General features: G+C 37.0%; 1 protein-coding gene across 1 annotated transcript in view; it reads left to right on the top strand.

The window, feature by feature from the left end:
* The window catches only part of LOC139692171 (tachykinin-like peptides receptor 86C), a 228,640-nt gene that overhangs the window by 65,898 nt on the left and 145,120 nt on the right, over positions 1-17,622 (top strand). The window lies entirely within an intron of this gene.

Here is a 17,622-nt window from a genome sequence, read left to right as displayed (position 1 = left end):
TACCAAAGAATACAAGAATGTACTCTGACCAAAGAATTGAAGTAACTTTTTGTAGATAAATTCCGTTGACACCTAACTAACTTAATTGCAAACATGAAAAACGCACATTACTTTTCTTTGCAATCAGGTTTGGAAATCTCTGGAGATTTCACTGAAAATAGTTACAAAATTTGCTTCAAAAGAATGAATCATATTCATAACATCGTCTGATTGATAATAAGTGCTTTAAATTTATATGATTTTACGGGTGCCAGATCTTCTTGGGAAACCATAACCGGCACAGGGAAAGGAACTGGCCACCTGAGGAGTGAATTTCACCCGCCGTTCGGCCTAGTACTGGGTGAACTCTACCATCACCGACAAAGCCGGCCTTCGGGTTGATTACTGTGTTTATGGTTTTTTAAATATTATATATATTTATTTACTATATATATATATACATATATATACCTTCGAAAAAGAACACTCTTCGTCAACACGCCAATATATTAAAACACTAACATGTATATTTCTATATAAAAATCTATAGCAGTGTATATATATATATATATATATATATATATATACACACACACATACATATCTTTATGTATTGCAAACACACATGAATTGTCCAGCACGCCACCACGAGGGCGCATGACAGAGGGTTTTAGGACACCAGCCATTAGTGTAATTGATGTTTATTTGTATTCGATATCATGTTATTTTCCGCTTACTCAAAATGCCTCGTGTTGGCTTTTGTTATTGGTGGCCACGAACTTTGCCAGGAGAAAGATTTACTCCTATCCAAAAGGATACAAGGACTCATTTTTCTTATTGAATTACTCAGCTCCTAAACAAATTTCCCTGAAATTATCTTTATGTTCTCGCCTACCCATTTAATGCGGAGATAGGTTTGTTCTCTCTCTTGTGTCAGTGTTAAATTCTAACGATGCCATTTTATGCAGTAGATTAACTGCTACATAATATCTCCTAATTTTTTGTGGCTCCCAACATAGCATTCATAATAGCAATCTGATAGTAGCACTGGATAAAATTTATTTTACGACCGGGTTTCAATGTATTACATCATTATCAGGTGATAAATGAATTTTATCCAATGGAATAGTGCTACTATCAGTTATTTATTATGGTCGATTTCCGACACATCACGCTTGGAACTACTCAATTTGAACAATCTGAAACTTTATTCATTACGATTTTTCACAAAACGAAATACGCCTTCTACAGAAAGATATATTTACGGATACATCATCATACGGATATGGAAATATCTATAATATTTCTATCCTTACGAAACATCTTCTTCTATCTTTCCAAGGATAGTTTTCATGATCCCGCCTGTCAAATGACTTCGCAGTAACTACTAAGTACTTAGCATTTGTAAATTCCTATGGACTCAAGAACCAGCCATCAGTCAGAGATCTTTGAATTTAAGGAAACCCTCAGAAGTTTCATTGCAGAGGACGAATTGAAAGCTCTAAAAATGGAAACTCATTTTGATGAAGGCGGACCAACCACAAGAGCCGACCGCACCACCTCCGACTCAACCACAGATGAGAGCCTGATTAGATTCCGGTTCTTACGGCGGGTATGAAAAAAAAATTCTCTAGAATAAATCCCAACTCGAGGAAACTAACATTGGAGCCCCAAGAATTCGTCGTCCAGCGATTTAGATCAACGCGACTCCCTCGTTTTCTCGGAGAGGATGCAGGGAGCCTGGGAGGGACTACTCTTTAAGGGTGGGATTAATGCCGGCCACCCTCACCCCAGATTTGCGGTAACGGGGTGAAAGGAATCCGCACGATTAATCACGGCTGCTGAAATCCTCAATTATCCCCATGAATCCTACGGCCACGGAACCAGCTCGGAAGTGGGCCGTCCTCCCACTGACTACCACGCTCCACCCCCACGCAAGCGTTCATAGAGTTACTCTGAAATCGCAACCAGGGAAAGTTACTAAGATAAGCTCAAACACAGAACCAGGTATCCATAAGGATATCTTATTAAAGGAAAAAGAGTACCTTGCGTTGTAAGTTACCGATAAAAGTATTGCTGTTCAGTTGCTCATTTGCGTACACCGATTCGACGTGCCATTTTCTTACGCATGTTTTTAAATGTTTAAAATAATGGATATTTTAAATATTAAAAATACTATTCTGATTACTTGATAGTTTTCTTTAGTAAAAGTTTCATGTATAATGCGCAAATCCATTTGCCTACGTTTAATTTACAGTAAGGTTTTGGTGATTTTATTGAAAAATTTCACTGGAATTCACATCCCTTGTTCAGATACTTTACCACTTCGATCGAAAAAATAATAGAAATTTATTTCTTAATAGCTACTGTATTCAGTCGACGAGAGACAATTCTGCTTAGCAATTGCATAAAATTGAAGAGATCCTATGCGCCGTGCTCTTCTTTCTTACTCGTGACAGTTTATTCGTCCGTAAAACATTATTGGTTACCCTTCTACGATAAAACAAATCAATAGAGTATAAAAAATATTCTGCAAATGAATATCCTTTATTGTTCATTCCGGTACAATACTTATTTTATTCTGTCTTATTTTGATTTCTCATCCTTTGGAATGCTACACGAGCCATACTAGAAGTTTGAATGGACCACACATTGCCACCTATGTCCCCCGATAGTATTCGTAGAAAAAAGTTCCAAAATTGATTACGGTGGTGCCTCTGAATCGAAATCGCAAATTGCAAATCCAAAAATTTAATTACTGATAAATTAACTAAAAATACCATTGGTTCCATTAAATGTGTTACCTTCACCTAAATACTTCCGAACACTGAATTTTTCCTTCCCTCCGTTCCAGGCTGCCAGGGCGCTACCACATGGACAATAAACTGGAGCCGAAGTATAAAACTTTAATCTGACCTCAATGGTTTCGTTTCGAGGAAATAAAACTTATTATAGAACCCTTTTTACGAGGATGGCATATGCACAGAGCGTACCATGAAAATCGCCCTGTATGAGTACGCCAGGTGTTCTTAGGATTCAATTTTTTAAATATGTATGGCGTGGAATTATGTATTATTTTTTGAAGGGCTCGTAGATCGAGTGTCAGATGGCCACGGATGCTGTCCACTTAATATTCTCGGGGGCTAGCCAAGTTTTTCATTCGGCTGCTCCAATCTGCCGAAGCAAGGTTGGGTCGTAATAATTCCATCGTTGCCAAAAGTTAATGCCGGTCCGCCTTGAACATCACTTAAAGTTGGCCCGACTTCTTTGGCTCTCACAGTGATTGGAAGAGCATCGAATGCGGCTTCTCTGGTATGTTTGATACCAAAAAATTCATTTACAATGATTGTTGCCGATAATCTTGTGAATCATCAATTTTAGCGTTATCTCTTTTATTAAAATTTTCTTCAATCATTAAAAAAAATAATGTATGCATTGTCATTGTTTGCTATCAAATAAATGGTATAATGAGGGGCCTATCTTTTGCGTGAGGAGCATAGATGAAAACCAAATCAAAACATACATGTCTTTCGTAAAAATTATTAATATTCCTTGCATGTTTTGTTCAGTGACACCGTTCTCAGAGTTTTTTTATTTTTTATTTCACGCGGTTGCGAGGTAGGACTAATGAAACCATAAATTCAATTTTTGTCAGGAACCAAAATTATATATATTCCTGATCGTAGTGGAACGTGCAACGCCATTTTGATAAGCATTATGATATACGATATGCTTAATGTCCCTTCATAATTCAAAGTCTAAAAAGATGGAATAGCTATCATAAGCTCTTTTCCAGGGCCGAATATTTATGCAAGGGACGGAACATGAAACTCGCTATAAAGATTTTGCATTTCATTCTCGAAAATTCATATCCAATTCCTATTAAGTTACTTTTGGTATTTTAATTTCAATCAACTATAGATTATCATGTGTTATTTCAAATTGTTTTGACTATAATTACGCTTCAGGAAGTTGTCGTCATAATCATATGCTATCGCAATCCATTTACTGATGACCTCATCACCGCTGGGTTAATAGATTGCATTCATTCATTTTGATAAGTTAATAAATGTTATGTCATCCCTTTTTCATTTTAACCTATCCCTATTTAATTATAACTTAATAATTAGCCGATTTCGCTTATATTCAGTTATTTTATATTACGGTCTCCTTCTAAAGTTTTTGAAGTTGATTGCTTGATTTCAGTGCATTTACATTGCCATTTTGATGGGAAATTGAGGAAATAACCATCATTTTCTGATAATTATTACAATTTTACAACAAATTATTACATTTTCTGATAATTAACATTTTCTAATAATATGGTTATTAATTTTCTACATTTACTACATTATTTTTCTTTCAAGATTAAAAAATGTCCTTTTTTGTTAAAATATTTTAACGCATTACCACCACTATTCCTACTTCATTAATTCACAAACAATAGTTAAAGTGCTAGGAAAAAGGCTGTAAAAAATGTATGAAATTCACGCGCCCTAAAAGACAAAAGGAACTCTTTGAATTTTCTCCCTTTGTTCTATCATACCCAGCCCCGGTTACGACCCACTCTTCGCTCATGAGGTTTTCTCCGAGGAAACTATTGGCTCAGGATCAATTTCAACGACTTGAGATCTATATCAAATTTCGAGGTTGACCTGTGCTTTAGTCCCATATGCTCACTTTTACCTCCCTTCCTCGAATATCAAGTACCCTCCATTCCATTTTCACTCTAGCGCCGGCGCTTGAGACTGAAAGGGGAAATCGTTAAATCCCGATTTCCAGATTGAAATCTGTAGGAAAGACGTTTAAGGTCACTCTATGATACTGAAAAATTCCGGTTCCACTACTGATAAAATGAGAATTTTTTCGAGTAGAATTTCCAGTGATTCTGGCATAGAGTTTGCAAGTTTACTGAGCAAAAACGTACTACATCTGGTTACTTTAGCACTTTTCCATCTTCATTTAAAACAGTAAAAATATGTCATTTACGCAAACCCGCGTATTTAGGTCATTAGTATCAGTTACAAAAAAATATAACTGATTAAAACGTCATAACATATCATAGGTCATACAGCTTAGTATTGGTGAATAAATTCCAAAACAGACACATTGTTTAATCAGTGTTGAGCAATTTTAGGAATGTATTTAAGTGTAGCTGCTGGACCTTCTCTAGTGTTGGAATTTCACTACATATTCAAATGAAATCTTTATCAGGCTTTTTTTAGTAGTTCAAGAGATGATACAAAAACTCTAAACTGATTTCTAAATTGTTTTACTAGTATTAGTGAGATTTTACAAATACTTGTTTTATCCTAGGTGCCGATGAGAGGGGAAGCTCTTCGCACTGGTCACGAGAGGGTAGCAGAGGCTAGTCCACTTACAGGTCTCCAATTTTCGCTGGACGATAATTTAGCGAAGTAATTAGTCCCAAGAACATTCCAAAAAAAAGACCCTTTGTTCCTTTTTAGCCGACACGGGATGATTCCGACTCCCTCCCCTTTCCCCACCCTTTCCCCATTCTCTCTTTGGAACTGCCGCTTTCAGGCTTTAGGCTCACGAAGCTAAAAGGATGGGAGAGAGTAGATCGCTGCCACCGGATTAAAGTCCTTTTCTTGGCGTATTGGAATTAAGAGTGAGAAATGGTGGATATGGGGCTCGAGAATTCGTGGCGTCCGAGAGAGAGGGATGAATGCGGATCGGGGAGGATTGAGAGAGATGGGGAGGTAGGAGGTGTAGTGGGTTAAAAGAGGAAATGAGAATCAGGGGAGTAGGGCACCCTTATGGAGGGAGTGGAGAGATGGTGACCGGTACCCTCGGACAAAATGTCCCGATCTGTCGAAAGGAAAAAGATAGAGCGAGGGAAGGAGAGGTATTGCGAGAGTGCGGAAAGGGAAAAGTTTGGCAGTTTTCTCGGGAGGACGTGTGGGGAAAAATCAGAGATGCCGTGGAAAGAAATCCCGACGTGTTTTGAATCCCAAAGGAATCGCTCCTTGCGTACGAAAAAGAGAGAGAGAGAGAGAGAGAGAGAGAGAGAGAGAGAGAGAGAAAAGGATGGAGGGAGCGAGAGAGAGATTTGCGGATTGAAATACACGTTCCTTTTTTTTCTTTCTTGCCTTCCTTCCTGAGTGCGTTAAAATGTTAATGCACTCTCCGTATCCCAAGGTTTCGTGCTCATCATCTGAAATTCCAAATGATTCTGAAATAAACCGGCGCACGGCAGAGTTTGGAATAATAAATCGTGAAAAATAATTCCCTCGAAGCGTTGTGCGTTAACACCAGAGGAGTGAATGATTAAAGTAGGTGCAGCGAGAGAGAGCTAATGCTGTATCGGTTCAAATATGCAACGCTTAACCTTTACGTAGTTGCTTGTGACCTTGGACTATGGAGGGAGTTCATGCCTCCTCGTTTCCTTAAATTTAAATTTAAGAATCCAGTTTTGAGGCCATGCGTTAGTAAAATTCTTTGCTCTTTGGATGACTCTGGGGATCTACGTGACGCTTAGGATTCCGATTAGCCTCTACAGGGTGCGTTACGAAAGTAATGCAGTTGAATTTCCAGTGCCACTCCAATTATCAAAGTGGGATCAAACTACTTGGAGTAGGTGGGAGGGTTGCTAAGCTTTGACGCGGAACCGGTCTCAGTATTCTCAAAGCTGTTGAAACGGCAGGACATCAGTTATTGTTAACCTCTATGCGCCGACCGTGTCACAAAAAAAAATGGAATCGACGATCAAGCAACGTTACGTGATTAATTTTAATGCTTAACTGAAAAAAATCTCTTGAGGACACTAGCAAAATGATTCGTGAGGGTTACGGGGATTCTAATCACAAGTTTTGAGGTGTTTGAAGGCCTTTGAGGAGTTCCAAAGAAACTGCGGGAGATGCCGCAACATTAACTTTTAACGGAGTCGTTCGCTAATGTGCATTTCAATGCAACAATTTCAGAGTGTAAAAATCATTCGCCTTGACCGTGATTAGAGCCCGGATCCCTCTATGTGCGGTCGAGTCCTTTAGTCAGTTAAGCTATCGAGGTGTTCTCCTAAACTCTGTAATTTTAGGGGCTTTAAAAGAACAAAATGTTGTGACGAAATACCGTACATACAATGTCACAGGCATTCGTAGTCGTGCGCGACGCGCCACGGTCCACGAGGTTAAAGCCAACTTATTAAACACTTAGGCTGTTTATGCCTTTAAGGAGGGCCGGGAAGAGGCTTACGAATTGGGTTATTTACCTGCATCTCCCGAGATGTCAGTCAAAATAAACCAAAGGCGATGCAGTAATATTCAATTGTTGATATTGTAATACATTTATGCTGTCCCCCTCCCTGGGCTATTTAAAAAAATCCACCCGATAGAGTTGTTGATTCACGCCCACATGAATTTACGAAGGATTATAAAAAGGAAAAAGACCTACTTTCAGTAGAGCAAATTATTTCTCCGCGCTTTGTTACTGAATTTTACTGTAATTTTTTGATGTGTTTTTAGTATTTTAGAATTTTTGTTTATCTTTTAATGCATTCAACCATTGAAATTCTATCGAGAGAGTACTGTAGCGTCTCCACTATGTAACCTAACCAAGGGTTTATTCAGGGTAAAGTGATAACGATAGGCTAGAATGCGTAAAAGGAGGCAATTAAAACTTACGCTCGATTTTATCACCCAATTTCACGGTCTTTGGCACCGCATTTCATCCCTAAGAAATAGAGCGTTCCTTTCTGAAGATTAAATCCAGAAATCTGTTTCATTATGATGGCCTGCAATGAAATTACGAGACAAAGACCCCTTATGAATGCCAATACTTAAATGCGACAATTTCAGAGTGTAAAAATCATTCGCCTTGACTGGAATTTTTACTTTCTGAAATTGTTGCATTGAAATGCATGTTATATTATAAGGAGTATGATCAGGTTTATGGTCTCAGCTATCTCGTTTTCATATTAGAGGATACTCCGTTAAAAGTTACTTCTGCGGCATCTCCCGCAGTTTCTTGGCATTTGTTAAAGCAAATCCTTAACCTTCTCATGCCCCATTTTTCGCTGAAGTCGCGGTTATATTTACGTTGCTATGTATTTAACACTGTAGACATCAGTTTGGAGAATAAAAAAAACATTACTTGTTAATGGTTGACTTATTATTGATTTATCTTGTAAAATTTTCACATATTAAAACTTTACAACCAACAAGCTATATTACCGGTGGTCGACATCTCAAATATTAAAAGGTTGTACTTATAATCGTTATGAGCTGAAATCTCGGCGTCACACTTAAAAGATATGAAAATCAGAAGACCTTACGCATATATCGTACGTCAACAACGAACGAGTGCTCACATTTAGCAGCTGTTTATTAAAAACATTAACATTAATATTAAAGACTGAAATTCTAACCATTTCCAAGAGGCAGGTTACGGCAGAAATTCTCCTCTTCTTGACTATGCAGTGAGTATACTTCATTCCGCGTGTGCTAACATAAATTAACATCCAAAAACTCGATCACGGGTGTAGTTCATTCAACTTTTAAAATTTAACATCATCATATCATTTTGTTTGCTTACCTAAAATATGAATTCGCGGAAACGCAAGTCAGGTATTCATAGTTGTAAAATCAAATTTATATGCTACATAAACATCCCAACCAAAACATCTAAATTTAAGTATCGAAAACATATCAACAAAATTAATTAAGAGATTTATTAGATTCGGCCAGCGCACTAATACTCTTCGGGCTGTATGAGAGGAACTATTCTAATAATTTCACCAATCCAGAGCGAGCAATTAATGAAATGATTTAGCATTCAAGGTACATATCATAATTTTTCAGGATCATAGCCATTAATCAGAAAACTAGACTTTTATAAAATACCATCTCATATTGCACTTTTCCGATGAGACATATGAGCACATGAAAAAGGATATCCTTTATGATTTATTATATAATGGCATAATAATGTTTCTCTTTTGAAATGGAACGTAATTGAACATATTTGTATAAGTATTAATGTTTTTAGATGTTATTATTTATTTTATTTATATGCAATGCAAATTATGGAAAAGGCCTGTTTTTAAGAATAAATATATATTGATATATCATGCATAAATTGATGAATAAAAAACAATTATTGCATTCATCAAGGGAGACATAACAATCAAAAGATTAAACATTACTGTATCCTTTTTATATCCAATTTAGTAACCTTTGTAAATATTTTGCTTTGAAATGGAAAGCTACAATATCAACACTGACCGAATTTAAGCTTAGTGATGAATTTTAAGTGCCTTCTCTTTCAACATGGTATTTAATAGTGCCCAAGAAAGCTATTTCCGAGCAAGCTTTAGGAGTAGGCCTTCGACGAAACTATTCGGAGCGAGTATTTTTAGGTCACCCGTGAACTCATAAAAGGGAAGTATCCACTCCACGTTCAATTACTTCAAAGGTAATATATATAGCGAGCAGTGAAACCGTGCAAAAATTACCTGAGAAGCATTAGTTAATTCTTCAATAATTATGTTTTCCAGTACTTTGAAGGCCAACTACTAATGAGATATCCGGTACATTTCTGGTTATGGATGCATGCCAATTAACATCAGCCTTTCTTGGCTTGTCACCAGGTTCCCAGGGTGTAGAAACGCTAGAGTTTAGCAATATGCATTTTAAACATTTAATTAGAACTAACAATCTGTCAGTTAGTGAGAGGGGGCGTCAGCCAGCATAATATCCTGACAGTTTTCTTTTAAATTGCTCTTTTAGGATTGAAAACATTTTATTGGTCAGTGAAACCCTTGTTTGATGCCTGTATTTGAGGGGTTGGTGAACGAGCCTACTCCAGAGAATTCAAATTAATTTCAAGCAAACACTAAAGTCTGTGTCGGCAAGCCAGATAACGTACCTCAAATTGTTTATAGATATGAAAGACGGAGGAAGTAGTATAGTACATATATTTGGATGAATTTTTTTTCCTAAGTATGAAAACATCCTCCTACTGGTCCAGTGGTCGTCTTTGCATTTAAATGTGTAAGGCAAAATAACAATTACAAATACACCGCCACTGATGTGACATGATAGTATTGGTATCATCAAGATTATTCCAATGAATTAAAACCAATCTATCACTCCGTATATAGCAGTAAAGCAGGTAAAGGTGATCATCAATCAAATTAGTACCAATTGATCCCACACGCAAAATTGCATTTTATTTTTCTCCGCGTGTTTTAGTAATACATGAAATGATAGTGACGGAATAAAGAACCCATTACGTTCAGCCGCTTTATTAAAGTACTCTTTATTGTTATTATCTAGTTTATATTATCTTGGACCATTTGATGACTTGAATTGATGCAGCTTGCGTTTAAATCGAGTAAGGCATCCTTGATATCCTTTCAAGCAAATAAGACTTATGTTAACATGCTAACGATGAAATAAATATATTCCTGTCAAATTTGGGTATGTATTGTCTAAAATAGTAATTTTAAGATATTTTTGTAAATAGAGTAAATGGCAATACTCTATTTTTCATTTTAGACTACATCTTACTCTAAGTCTTCATCAGGTACTGTTTCAGTAACTAAATATGACTTCCTATTAGTGCACACTAGTGGGATAAGAAAGGATTGAAATCTCTGTAAAGTTGAAACTATTATCAGTAGTTGTCCGATAAATGCAACGGGTTCCCTTTATTTCATATTAAACTATTATTCATGACTACGTACACATGGTTTCGTCTAACTTAAGTGATGCCAACTTCGGAAAATTCATTCAACAGTATTTTCTTCCATCTAGAAATTTTTTGAATGAGTGATCACGTTCTCTACTCTAGTGGTATTATGGTATGGTTCCACAAGCATACTATTTTTACAAGAGCAACCGCAATGCATACGATAGAGCCTGAATGATGTCAAAATTTTAGTTTCATTTTTTGCATATGAGAGCAGTATGGAGAAATAGAGGGAGTATCGTGACTGTTCAGGAAGGAAAGACGATGGTTTTGACAGGTAACCAGATATTCAGACTAAATGTCAACATCTCTTTGGAAAACAGCGCTGAAAATGGATTCTTGTTTGCTCAATCACCGATGGTGGTCTCGTTCTCCCTAGTCTTTAAAAAAAGGTATAACTTTAATTTTGAATTGATGTATAAAATAATTTAAATATTTTCATAGCATTCAAAGAACTAATAACTGGAGTAGTTGGTGATGAGAGACGTGTTAGAATAAATACAAAGGAGGCAGGAAATATGGATGCAAAATATTTATATTGGGAATGAAATGTTGACAACTTCGATGGAGAGCAGAAAAATTGGTGGGATAGGTAGCGGAGGGAAACAAACGGCGTATTGGATGGAATGATGAGCGGTAGAACGAGTGCAACATTTTTAAGGTCAGAGTAATATTGTGTCGAGTGCATAGGTTATTGGGTCTTTCAATAAGGAACTAAGAAATATAACAATAATCAGTCTGTGTCTACTCAAAAACTACCTTAAAAAGTAAATTACTACTAATAATGATTCCAAAAATTTATTTTAAAAATCTTCAATATAAAAGATACAATTTTCCAGGCAAAATAATTATAACGGCTCGGGTAAAGATTACGCAACGATATTATAGGATAATGAAAGGCTGTATTTTATTGTTTACTCTTTTACAACTAACTGGTCCATGGAAATTCAATATCGATGAAGTCACTAAGAGTTAAGCATCAGATCTGTACATATTCACCGAAAATGTGGTCGATTTAGTCTATGAAATGCTGTTTCAAAACCAAAATTACATACTTACTTATGTAAAATAACAAAACTGCCTACAATATCCAATATGAGCTATCTTAAAATATTTCATCATTCCTCGATCTTCTTTCATTCTTTTGCATTTAACTTGATTTTTCACTGCTTTTACGCCCATACTGTAATGTTATGGCTAAAAAAGAGCACGCATAAGCATGTAGAACCATATTTAAGCTAGCAGTTATAAGCTACCACATTGTAAGATACTCTGCCAAAATTCCGAATAAGTTATGTAGTGTAATAATAGCTCTATCTATTGAAATTGAATATACTTACAATTTTTCATATTTCAAATTTTTTCGTTGTATTTATTGCTACAAATACCAAATTCGAAAAACTAAGAGATACGATGTATTGAATTTTTCATCATTCTCCCCACACTAGCATATTAGATAAATCACCAAAACGCGAACTATTAATTTCATACCGCTGTTAAAGCAAATAGGTATTTGAAGATCAATAAAGTTGTACTGTAAAAATTACGGGGCAGCTACAGGGTTCGTCCGGAAAATAAGTGTACTGAGCTCAGGAAAAAAATGTATAACACTTTTGCATATCTTAAGCTAATATATCTCAAAATAGGACCCTTGTGAGTCGATACACTTGTTCCAGCGGCGTTCCCATTCCTGGAACGCTCCCGCGAAGGCATCATCGGGAACCTCTCGAAGACTCGTCGTCGACCTCTTCTCTGCCCTCCACGAACATCTTGTGCCACCGAAAGAGCATGTTTCTAGACATGGCTGACTCCCCGTAAGCCTGGTTAATCATACCGACAGTTTCGGTAGACAATTTCCCAAGCTTTACCGCAAATTTGATGGAATAACGCTGCTCCAAAAACTTCGGCATCGCGTTCCGTGACATGGGTCGAGCGTGGAGGTTCGCGTTAACAGAGCTCCTCACTACACCACAGCTCAGAGCCGACTGCCTTTTTCAGCGTCGCTTGCCAACATACCCCCCTCCAATCGCAACCCGTCAGAGCGGTGCTGGGCGCGCCTGGAGCGGCGGGAAAAAATCAGTAGTCAGTACACTTATTTTCCGGACGAACCCTGTATATACGTACTATATGAAAATAATTTGAATACCCATTTAACATTCATTGTAGCCAAAATAACGATCACAATATATGTACAAGGTCTATCCCAGAAGTAGTGGTAGGACGGAGTCGAATAAAACAAATTATTGCCATAATGTATGCATTCACTCAAAAGTCTTCAAAGTAGCACCACACAAGGTCCTATGTCAGTTTGTTTTCCACGCCTTTCGCTTTATTTTTTGCATGGAATGCTGCTAAGATCCCTCGTCACGGCCTGTTGTAACACCTCCACCGAGCGATGGTGACGTCCAAAGTTAGCACCAATTTGAGGCGGGGAAAGAGGAAGACGTCTGGTGGGGCATTGTCTAAATATTTTGATCCTCAATTACGTGGCTGAGAAGCTCTTGGCAGATCCATTTGCAAGTTTCCCTTTGTTCATTCGAGAGCACTCGTGGCACCAACTTGGCACGAACCTTTCTCAAGCCCATGTTTTCGGTCACATGCCAATGCACATCACTTTTAGGGATGCCAAGTTTATCATATCCATTTGAATGCTTCACCTGCTATCCCTTTCAAATAAAGCCCTCACGTTTGCAAGATTTTCGTCACTTTTTGAGGTCGAAGGGCGTCCTGAACGTTCGGAGTCTTCAACATCTTCTCGACCCTACCGAAAAAACATTTATCCCTCAAAAACTCACGTCATCACCATGGCTGCCTCGAGCATGTCATGACTCTCTTTCCTGATTTTATCCAGTTTCACGCAAAACCTGATGGCAGAGCGCTGTTTCAATAACCGGTTCATGACGAAGCGTAATCAGGTCATGTAACACAAGTATTGCAAAAGAACAACTCTAACCCCTCAAAGGCTAGGATCCAACGGCCACGGGCCTTTAGCCTTTCCTAATACTTTCCTCCTTCGAACCCAACCAGACAAATCACTGCACATCCGTCCGTTTATCCCGGAAAAATAAGTTAGCTACATTAAGGCTAGACCTTGGATATCTGACATTGCCTTAGAAATACAAGCAAACCACATATTTATTATGCTTTCTTGGCATACCTTAATTACTACATTACTTTTATTATTCCCATAGCTGAGAGAAAATCCTCACGCATAACTAATCAAATCTCAATTGAAGTGTTTCAGGTAAAATAGTAATCATTTATTGCTTCCTAAACTTTCAGTTTTGGTCACTATGTGGAAACCAGACCGTTCAGCAGGCAGTGGTAAACCCGTCTCAATCCCCAGTCCTTTCTTCCTCCTGCCCAAGCATCCGCCACGTCATGGTATTGATTGAAAAGAATTTTAAATCCGAAAAAAATACATCCTCTTGAAACGCAATTTATGGGTGCTAGCGAGGGGGTGACAGGTGTCCGCACCGGAAAATATTGAGGGAATTTGCGCGCACTGTCGAACCTTGCACGAGATAATATTGAAAAATGAACGAAAGCAAACAAACATGAGACAAAAATGTGTGATTCTGCTCCTCGCGTCACCGTGGTGCACGCCTGCATGCACGAAAAGAGAGCCAATTTTAGTGTGAGAGTATTTTTTTTAGATGGATCGGTGAGAGATGTTTTCAGGACAACGCCAAGCAAATATGTTACCCTTCTAGTAAGACCGCGGTTAAAATTAGGCATGCGTGAAATTTTAAAAAATGGCTAAATAGGAGGTCGATGGAGATTTCCGAGAACTCACATCTGCATGATGAGCACTTGAACCCTAATTTTATTATTGAATTTAATTCACTGAGACCATTATTACGAATATGCCTTTCTAAAATATATTTGAGTCACAAAGAAACTGGATTTTATTTGGATTTTATGGATATTTCTGCCAGTTCGATAGACATTTTCAAAAGAGAATATATTATATAGCGTATACAAACTTTGTGATTTCTATATGAATACGAAAATTAATAACCCGGATTGAAATATATATGTACATACACTGTAACCCTTGGTAAATTCAGAAAAACAAACAATCGGGATGATAAATGACGTGAGAGAAAATTTTTCCTTTAAATTAGAATCAAAATAGCAGAAAGATGAATTCATTTCAAGAGGGAAACATTTTTATTCAATTTAAATTTCGTATAGATATTATTTCCCTTTTCCATTCACGCATCTACATGCACAAGAAAGATACAAGTTGTCTATGCATATAATATGCTTATTATGCTATATTAAGACGTATGACAAAGTTATCATTTCATCACTTATTCCCTGAACAGTCGCTAACGAAAGGAAAGTCCTTCTTTTGTCCTAAAAAAAAAGAAACCAATTAAAAACGCAAGGGCAATATATAGATATATATATATAGCCCCTTGCGTTTTTTCTAGAAAGGAAAAGGCTAAGCTAAACATTAAAATGGGAGGGCAAAAACTAGAGCAGGTAGAACAGTTTACGTATCTCGGTAGTGTTTTGGACCATCACGGTCAAAGTAGTAGGGACGTGAGGAGAAGAATTGCGCTAGGCAAAGAGGCTTTAACAAGGAGGAGGGAGTTGGACGAGGGGATGACGGGGACGTTGAGTAAGGATGTTAAGAAAAGACTCGTACAAACTTTGATATGGAGCGTATCTATGAGCGGCGCGGAAACGTGGCCATTGAAGCGGGAGGATAGACGTAGACTGGAGGCTTTTGAAATGTGGTGTGGAGAAGAATGGAGAAGGTGAAATGGACAGAGAAGAAAACAAATTAGGAAGTACTTGGTATGGCTGGCGAAGAGAGGGTCTTGTTGGGAGAAATCCTATGGAGGCAGGAAAATTGGGTGAAGGGTGTATTGACCGGCAGCGGGATGTTGAAGACTGTGATTGAGGGGAGAATGTTAGGCAAACGAGGAAAGGGAAGGAACAGGATAGGGATGTTGGACGGGATGAAGGGAGGAAGAAAGTACTCAGAGATGAAGAGGGACCTGATATAGAGTAGGATGATGGATTTTTTGTTTCGTTAGGAATAATAAAATGTTTTTTTGGTAGTTGTGTCCATCCAAAAACCTACCTTAACCGGTAGATTACCTTAAAAAAAAAAATATATATATATATATATATATATATATATATATATATATATATATATATATATATATATATATATACATATATATCTGTGTGTGTGTTTGTGTGTGTGTGAATGTATTATTACAATCAACAATAATAAATAGGTAAATAAGATTAGTTTTTAAACTATAGTATATTAAAAATTCCAAAGAAACTGCGGGAGATGCCGCAACATTTCAGAGTTTAAGAGGACGCCTCGGTAGCTTAAGTGGCTAAAGCACTCGACCGGATATTGAGGGATCTGGGTTCGAGTCCCAGTCAAGGCGAATGATTTTTACGCTCTGAAATTGTTGCATTATAGTATATTAGTTCAAATTCGGAATATTAAGATTATCGAATGATAATTTTTAAAGTGAGTTCCTTAATCATTTATGAACTCACCACGCATGAGCGAAAAAGATCAAATATCAAATAGTTTGATGAGATTCATTATAATGGTATCATAATAGTGATTTATGACAATTTTACAAATTTGTTATAAGTTGGCTCACAAATTCATTTTAATGCATCATTATTTTCAATTTAATTTAATTATTGAATAGAGAGAGCGTATTTTTTAATATCTAAGCTTAATTGAAGTATCTTTCCCTTTGCAAAGTAGGTATTCAAACTTGCAGCACAAATTAAACTTGACACTTAAATTTTCTTGAAGCTTATGAAATCATTCAAACGACATGCATGAACTGAATACAACTGAAGAGAAAATCAAAAAAGAATCAAGCATCGAATGCTTTGAATCGTTACGCTGTACGATTAGTCATAAAAGATAATTACTTTCTTTTCACATCCCTAAGGGTCAAACTCAGTTTTATTACCTGATTTCCATATTCAATTCAGCCGTCACTTTGGTTCTCACAGGCTTGAAACCAAAGGGATTGAAATTCTCTAAGTTTCTCGGGCGTGTCTAATGTTCTTTGATTCTTTATCTTTGCCTATCATCAATGTATAACGTTGTCATTCTGCACCTTTTTTATCACCCACCTTCACTTCATTAATTCATCAAATTTTCCCTTATCTCTAAATTTCTTTATACGAGATTCGTTCAAGAATTCTTCGGTCATCAAACTTTTCACTGACTGGAAGTAGAGAGAAAGGTTTGATTGAGGTGAAAATGCAAAGGCAGTGATTTCAAAAATAAAAGAAATAGATGGCTGAATCGTACAGTACATATGGTTTTACAGAGTTACCGCTAGAGTTAGATGCGTTGAAAATAAATAAAAGGCTACTCCGGATGAATAAAGATTATAGCATATTAATACCCTCTTGAACACTATGAATATTTAATTAAAAACCTACATTAAAGATATGACTTGAAAACCATTATTCTGAGCTTTTTTAAAACCACCAAAAGTTTATCAAGATGAAATCATGAAATTCCAAGTGAAGCGCTAAAGATTCTAACTCAGAATCAGAAATAAAAAGCATTGGTTTCAGATAAGTTTTCAAGAGTCCGTTCGTTTTCTTTTTTCAGTTCCAATTTCACTTTTAAGTTGCGTTGACTGTGGCTTTAAAAGTGAATGAAGCCAAGCAATGATGGTGATGTTGGAGAACGTCACTCTCCAACTCAAACACGATAACAGAAGATGAAACCCCTTCCAAATTGCTCTGCTCAATACAAGCAACTCTCATTTCAGAAGGAGTTTTGTTAGAGCCTGTTTATTCTCTTGGGGATCTATCTTTCGGCATTTTAACTAAAATTCCTTTTTCCTCGTATTTAGCTAAGCGATCGTCCCGGCCAAGAATCCAGGTGTCGACCGAGAAAACGAGGCGGAAGGA

This window comes from Hetaerina americana, unplaced genomic scaffold, assembly GCF_022747635.1.
Source record: "Hetaerina americana unplaced genomic scaffold, ioHetAmer1.1.p SCAF_4, whole genome shotgun sequence".
Lineage (NCBI taxonomy): Eukaryota > Metazoa > Arthropoda > Insecta > Odonata > Calopterygidae > Hetaerina > Hetaerina americana.
Note: the sequence above shows the minus strand (reverse complement) of the source record. Positions and strands in the feature narration are given on the sequence as shown.